This window comes from Manis javanica, chromosome X, assembly GCF_040802235.1.
Source record: "Manis javanica isolate MJ-LG chromosome X, MJ_LKY, whole genome shotgun sequence".
Taxonomy (NCBI): domain Eukaryota; kingdom Metazoa; phylum Chordata; class Mammalia; order Pholidota; family Manidae; genus Manis; species Manis javanica.
In genome coordinates this window covers 31575803-31583668 of record NC_133174.1, presented here as the reverse complement: position 1 = coordinate 31583668, position 7866 = coordinate 31575803, and positions in this window count along the sequence as shown.

Below are 7866 nucleotides of genomic sequence, written 5' to 3'. Positions count from 1 at the left end.
GGGGTATTATGTTTAGTTCACATGGTGTGGGGGATCACGGGGAGAACAGTGTATCACAGAGAAGAGACATAGTGGATCTCTGGCAACTTGCTGCATTGATGGACAGTGACTGCATTGGGGTATAGTTGGGGACTTGATAATATGGGTAACTGTAGTAACCACATTGTTTTTTCATGTGAAACCTTCATAAGAGTGTATATCAATCATACCTTAATAAAAACTTTTTAAAAAATAAAGAAATATCAATACAAACTCATGATTTATTTTTCACTTTCTAAAAATGTGCACATTTCCTAATTCTGTTCACTGCAAAAGTGTAGAATCTACAGCAATGGAAACCCAGTAGGAATAAAGACCTCTAACATTCCCACTTACAGTCTCTGAATAGCATTTGCCACAAAAAGGAATCAGCTTCTTAGAGTGATGTTTGGTTCCAAGTATGGAGAAGGAAATGTGTAAAAGAAATTGGAGACATCATGTATTTTAGAAAGCAAGGAATTGTCAAAATCTGTTCGGGTCATGTCAAAAAGATTCCTGTGTGTGAAACATGGGACAATTTCAGCATCAAAAGGAATAATGAAGCATACCAAATACATAAATGTCTATGATTTCAAAATATTTGAAAAAGAGTGAGCTTCTTTGGAAGTTACTAGAACTTCAATTTATTATTTTAAAAATTGATTAATAAAGAGAAAGAATCAAATATTCTATTTCTCATACAAGCTGTATTTTAGGGTAACTACATAGTTGATGCACAGCATTTCTAGCAGCAGTCATCAAAAGTTGTCAAAATCATTATGTGGACGTCAGAAGGGACCTTTATAATGGAAGGATCAAGCTTACAATGCCTGAACACAGTCATCAGTCAAGTCACAGAAGGAAACAATATGACCTTATTGTCCTATAAGCCAAATAAGATAACAGAGGACAATCTAACGAAAATACTGTTTACCAAGGTGTGGGCATGTTAAGGAAGTCAACATGAATGATGAAGTATCCTAGGATTCACATGAGCAGGGGGCCATAAATCCTAGGCCTGAAGGGGTAAAGAGAGGGAGCAATTGGTGGAACCTAAGAAGAGTACTGTAGTTGTAGGAGAAGGTCATTCAGTGGGAGCTGTGACATATGGGAGAGAAATGTAACCAGTGCCTATCTGTGGCAACCCATCAGGGAAGCAAGCAGAGGAATAAACACCTCAATTTCAACCTCTTTCTGTCCTATGATCTATAGATGTATACCATTGGCTAGCCAGGAGCCAGAGGACAAACAAGTCTGTTGATACAGTCTATAAAAGTTGGTTCCTGGGGCAGAGAGCAGGATGGAGAAGAGTGGAGCATGGAACTGCAGGGATAAACAGAGAATATCTGACACCCAAGTCACAAATCTGTTCACCACCAGTCTGACTCTCTAATAGACCCAAACAAAAGACCACACTTCTTAAGGATGCTCCCAGCATTAAGGATTTCTCAATTTCTCACTCACATTGAAACCAATAAGAAGCAGACTAGTGTTGCAATAAATTCCAAAGTCCTCAGTATGGAGGTTACAGTGACCTTGTTTATTCATCCCATTTGCCAACTGGCAGACGAAAACACCTATGTTGAGATTCAAGATCTGGTTAGTTACAGGAACTCTAGAGAAAGATAAAACCTGTAACATATCCAATCTGTCTGTCCCCTTGTAATTCCTTTAAATTGATTTTAAATATTAATCCTCTTCAACAAAATCTTACCAAAACTTGAAACCTTCCTTCCTCTCCAACTAAGTCTTCCAGAGCTCCTATTCTTCCTATCCATGAAGAGACCTAATATTTGTCATTTAATAACTAGAGTGACCATAACATACAGTTGCTCCTCATGATTCACAGGTACTATATTTGCAAATTTATCAATACAAACTCACCAAAATGTATTTGTAACACCAAATACAATACTAGTGTTGCTTTTGCTGTCATTCACAGACATGCTCAGAGGGGTGAAAAATTTGAGTTGCTCTCTCAGTGTGCATGTCTCCAGCTGTAGTTGAATGTGACTATGTTCTGCCTTCTTGTTTTGGCTCTCATACTGTAAACAAGTGTCCTTTTAGCAGTGTATTAGTTGCCACAGTTTCCCTGTTTTTGTGCTTTTTGCTGGTGATTTTGCTGTTTAAAATAGCCCCAAAACACTTAGTACTGAAATGCTGGCTAGTGTTCATTAGCACAAGAAGGCAGTGATGTGCTTCATGGACAGAATATCTGTATTAGATAAGCTTCATTCAGGTATGAATTAAAATGCTTTTGGCCTTTGCTTCAATGTCAACGAACCAACAATACGATGAAGTCAGGTATCTTTAAACGTTAACACAGATAAAACAAAGTTATGTATTGATGAAAATGTTGTTATTAAAGACTTGCAGGAACCCGACTCTGTATTTTCCCTAGGAGCATTTGTTCAGTATTTGCTAATTCAGTTTTTACAGTGACTTTATAGAACACAAATATATGAATAACAAGAATAGACTGTATTAAATAGAAGAAAATACTGTAGAAAGTGAAAGGTGGAATACCTAGACAACAACAGGTGAAAGCTGGGATTAGTAGTACTGTAACTCGGGTGTTGCAGCCAGCTCCCACCAGCTTACAGAGCTGATTGTGTGCATCTATCTCCCAACTCCACAGTCATGGAGGCCACTCTTGAAGTTGGCTATTGTGTTAGTATTTACACCATGGAAATTGGCAAAACCTACATATCAGAGAGCCAGTTGATAAACATTTACAGGTACACCACTGACTGTGACTCGTCCTTTCTGTAACTCTCCCTTCAAATTCTTTTTGTTGAAGTACAGGCATCACAGCAGAGCTACCAACAATTATCTCAGCTGCCTGTAGCACTGGAGCAAAAAATTCTCGAGTGGATGACTGAACTGTGTGGCAAAATTCTATGTTTACTGACTTCAACTTGCTCCCTGTATGCCTGCCACTGGGGGGAAACAGTTCCTCCTTAATTGTACCTTCAACTTCTCTCATAGAAAAATCTAACTGAAATTTTTATGACAAAGGAATCTGGGAAATACAGTCTCCAGGCTTTCAGTCCTGTGATACAAGGGAGAACTTAGAAAGTGGAGATGATACTGAATACCAGAAATCCCTACGTGACACTGAGAGGAAATAACTCTGATATTACTAAATATCAATAAAATAGTCAATAAATATTTCCTATGTGCTTAGCACTGTGCTAGGAGATTTTGAACAGTAATTTTCAAACTGTGGGTAAAAACCTATAATAGGGTGTAACATTAATGTATTATGTTGTGTCCAATGTTATTTTTTTAATAAAATTCAATGAAGCAGAATAAAATAGAATAACAAAGTGTATCACATGTAGTATGAGTATATACTATTTGTAAAACTTTGATCTCAGATAGATATATACATATGTGTCTACTTGTTTGCAAAGCAAAATATATTTCTTACCTTGAATTCCAGTCTAATACAGTTTTAAAAAAGGTAACTTTGGAGCAAAGATCAGCAAACCTCTTCTTTAAAGGGTCAGATACTAAATATGTTAAGCTTAGAAGGCTACGTGGGCTCTGCTGGGACTACTCAATTCTTCCTTTGTAGGGAAAGCGGCATAGATAGTAAGTAAATAAATGGACATGGCTTATTCCAATAAAACTTTATATACAAAAACAGGAAGATGGTGACTAGAATTTGACTCATAGGCCATACTTGGCCAACTCCTGCTTTAGAGCTTCTCAAATTGTCTGTGGTAAATCACCAGATTTTTGGTTTTGTTTATTCCTGCCCAGGAAAAATAAACAACTTGTACCATATGCAACTCATCCAAGTGAATTCAGCAACACCCAGTCTGGCCTATGCCTTGCTCAACAAGAGGAGTGCAATGATCATGCACTTAAACAGTAAGGTAATGTTAAATTTCTTTAAATGATTGTAAATACCTACTATTAGTTTCTGTACTTATCTTGTTGCAAACTGGTAGCAAAGAGTTCACAGACCAGGTACTAGCTGTTGTCCACAAACCACATTTTGAGTAGCACTTCTTTACAGAATACAAAAAATAAAAGATACCGCCATTGTATTCAAAAGGCTTATGAGCTAATGGAGGCAGACCTGTTAACAAATAACAATAATACAAGGTAGAACACAGTATGTGCTCTGATACAAAAACTGGTTCATAGCACATGAACATACCTTTCCCAAACTCTTGATCTACCTTCTGAAATGACCAATTGTGCTTGAGATTTTATGAGGGTGTAAGTGAGAGTGGAGCCTTTTTCAAAGCACATGAAGTCCAAATGATCCTTCCTAGAAAGTGAGGTCTCTGGGGAGCATCCAGATAGTCCCAGGTATTAAAATGAAGAGGCTGCTAGAAGGTAGGCTGATCAGATCTTCCCCCCATTCTTACATTGCAGCTGATCTAGTTGCCAAAATCATTTGGACATTCTCTTAGGGACAAAAAAATATTGGAACTCTTCTTTACGGAGATGCTGAAATATAAGTAAAAAATTTTACCTATTTAAAATTTATCTTTAGTTGTATTAAATATGCTCTTTCAAAAACAATACCATGTGAGGAATGGTTTTATAACACTGACTTTTTCATCTTTCATAATTTTAACTAGCAACATTATTTTGTCCCTTTCCCCCTTAAGGTACTCAAAGAAGGTTTGAAGCTGCATTTTCGAAGTCTGTCAGAGCTAATAAGTTTTCTTTTGGTGAATGCAAACCTGCATGGATAACATTGAAAGATTCTTGTGAATCAAATATGACACATTATTTTGGCCATTATAACCTGATATAATTAAGTGTGGGGCATCTTTCCCCTTCATAAGAACCTATGGAATGAGAAAGCTAAGTAACATTATCTTAGTTTTACAAGTGGATAAATTTAGATGCAAGGCATTAGATGCTTGTTCTAGGGCCACTTGGTGAATTGGGTCTCCTGATTAATTAAACTGCAGAGCTGGCATGACTTCCAGTACTGTTTTTGTCCCTAAGAGAATGCGCAAATGATTTTGGCAACTACATCAGCTATGATGTAAGAATGAAGGGAAGGTCTGATCAACCTACCTTTTAGCAGTTTCTTCATTCTAGTATCTGAGACTATCAGGATACTCCTCAGAAACCTCCCTCTCTAGGAAGGATCATTTGGGACTTGGTGTGCTTTGAATAAGGCTTCACTCCCACTTACACCCTCAAACCCACCTCCAGCCTCTCCTCTCCCTGCACACTACCCTAGAAGAGTTATACCCTCAGCTACTTTTAAGTTGAGCTGACATCTGGAGGGATTTTAGACACTGACATTTTAGAAAATAAGATTTTTATTTTGCTGTCTTGAGGAGCAAAGACCCAGGATTTATTACCAGGACAAGAGTGGGACAGAAAGAGAACAGAGTATGAATTTTGAGTTTATTTGTTTTTATTATGCTATGAAATAGAAAGCTTATGATTATCCTTGATAACATACCCATGAGTAATCAGGTCAGAGAGGAGGACTCTGTATCAGTTCTTTCACTAAAAAGAGAGGAAGATGCTGCCAGCCTCTGAAACACTCCCCCATGGGTTATAGATCTATTAGGTAGACATTGTCCCTCTCCCTGCCAGCAGAATGTAATTAATGCCATGGAGAAAGCTCAAGGGTGGATGGGGAGCACACATTTTATAAAAAAGCCTAACCATCTAAAATCTAAAATGTATGTATTTAATTTTCTCCAGAAATGGCTTGCAATTATTTTTCCTCATCACTGCATTTTTTTCAGGATGGAGAAAGCCATTGTGTTTGTGGTACACTTTGAGTTACTGGAATGACTGATAGCATGCAACTTGGATGATTCAGAGAGAATTTTTATTCTACTTAATGTATTATTTTAATAAGTAAAATATAAAGCAGACTATTTCTCCAGCTTAATTGCCTTTGTGACATTCCATTGAGTCCCCATAGTTTATATAATAAAGCTGACTCTGTTGAAAGGGTGACCTGACTGGCCAGAGGGAAAAGAAATCACTGTTAGGCCTAAACTTATCCCCAATGTTGACTCATCTTCCCAGATACATCAGCACAATCTTGTTCGCCTTGATCAAGGATATAGCAAGAATGAGACCATTGATATGAATCAAGAATGCTCCCAAATTCTGTTTCTGGTTCTTCCAAAGCAGGATAGCAAACTCAGCATCTGGCAAATGGGCCATAACCTTTCTTAGGTCACAGATCTTTTGAATATCTGATGAAAGTGTGTTGATCCAGGTCCTTTAAGATGGGAGTAATCATGCAAGAGGTTTATTGAGAGAAAGCCTTCTGAGAGAAAATGTGGGGGAGGAGGGTAGAACTGGGGAGGCTAGGAGAGCCATCAGACTGAGGAAAGAGGGAAGGAAAAAAGGTTAGGTGGAAGTGTATTAGATTTCAGTGCAGTTTTAAGAGAGTTTGGCAAAGCTATGAGGGAGTCCTTGAGCCAAAGTTGCCTGTCAGAGTCCCACATCTCTGAGAAACATGCCTGCCTTAGGAGCCCTGCCATACTCACTGCCTGGGAGCCACCAGGGCTCAATCAGCTACCCTCCCGACAGTCAGAGGTCTAAGAGGGGCATTCTCATGGCTGCTAGTCTTCTCCTTGTGCTACACAGATATATTTCACTTATATTGAGGGAACTGATCCTTCATGGTTCCCATGGGACTCTTTTCCTAAGGAGAAAATTTTAAAAAGTGGGTTAGTGGTATGAATTACAAGTCTTGTTGCTGCAGTTGGTCTTGGAGCTGCAGTTGGCACTTATCCTCTCACTCCTCTACTACCCATTTTAAATTTCTCTCACTCTCAGCTCACCTCTGTAGGTGTTCCTGCAGAAGTGTCAAGTGTTTCACTTGGGTAGCACACACATTCCTCCTGTTGCCATCATGTAAAAGCAGCCCTACTTCTCCTGATGATCAGCTTCAATTATTCTGGCCGTGATTGTTACTCCTCTTCTTGCCTGCTGGTCCTCAGGCACAAAGAGTCCAAACTGTCTAGTGGTAGCCGTAGTTTGTAATTCAGTGGGACCCTTCCTGCCTCCTCTGGCAAGAGTGTCCTCTTTGAGGAACATGCCCACCAACACTGCATGCCCAGAGTTGACAGGCCTGGAAGCACTAAGTGGGGCCACTCATGCTTCCACTCCTTGGTCTCAGGATCCATGTATTCTTCCTGCTGGGGAAATAGTACCTAATAGAGGTCTCTGATTTAATATATACACTGTGTCCTGAAAGGCACTCCCTTCTTTCAGAGTGTTGCTTCAAAACTGATATTTTGCTTATTCCTTTCAAAAACTATTCCAGTGTTCTATCAGGCTGGCTGATAGTATGGATCCCATGTTCATGGGCTTCTTCCTCACCTCCTTTATGTAAAATGGGTCCCCTGGTCAGTTGCTGTGTTGCATCAGATTCCCTTGTGGATCAGGCCTTCCATAATCCCCTGGATAGTGGTACTGGCTGAGGCTCTACAGGCAGGAAAAGTGAACCTGTGCCTGGAATAGGTGTCTATCCCTGTGAGGACAAACTGTTAACCCTTCCAGGGTGAAAGGGCCTCAGTGTTGTTGGCTTGACACTAAGTAACCAATAGACAGTGCCATATCTGGGAGCTCAGTATGGGTCTCTGTTGCCAATAAGGCGGATATTCAGAGGTGACATTACCTAGATCAGCTTTGGTAAACGGGAGGCTATGTTATTGGCCTACATCTTGCCTACCATGGCCACTTCATGAATATGTCCTTCATGCCAGTTCTGGAGTGGCTAATGAAAAAGGCTAGCTAATGTCAGTTGGCTGAATCATTTTGTCTGCTTGGTTGTTTGGTGCCTCTTCTGTGGTGGATGCTTTCTGGTAGACATTTACATGTGATACAAACATC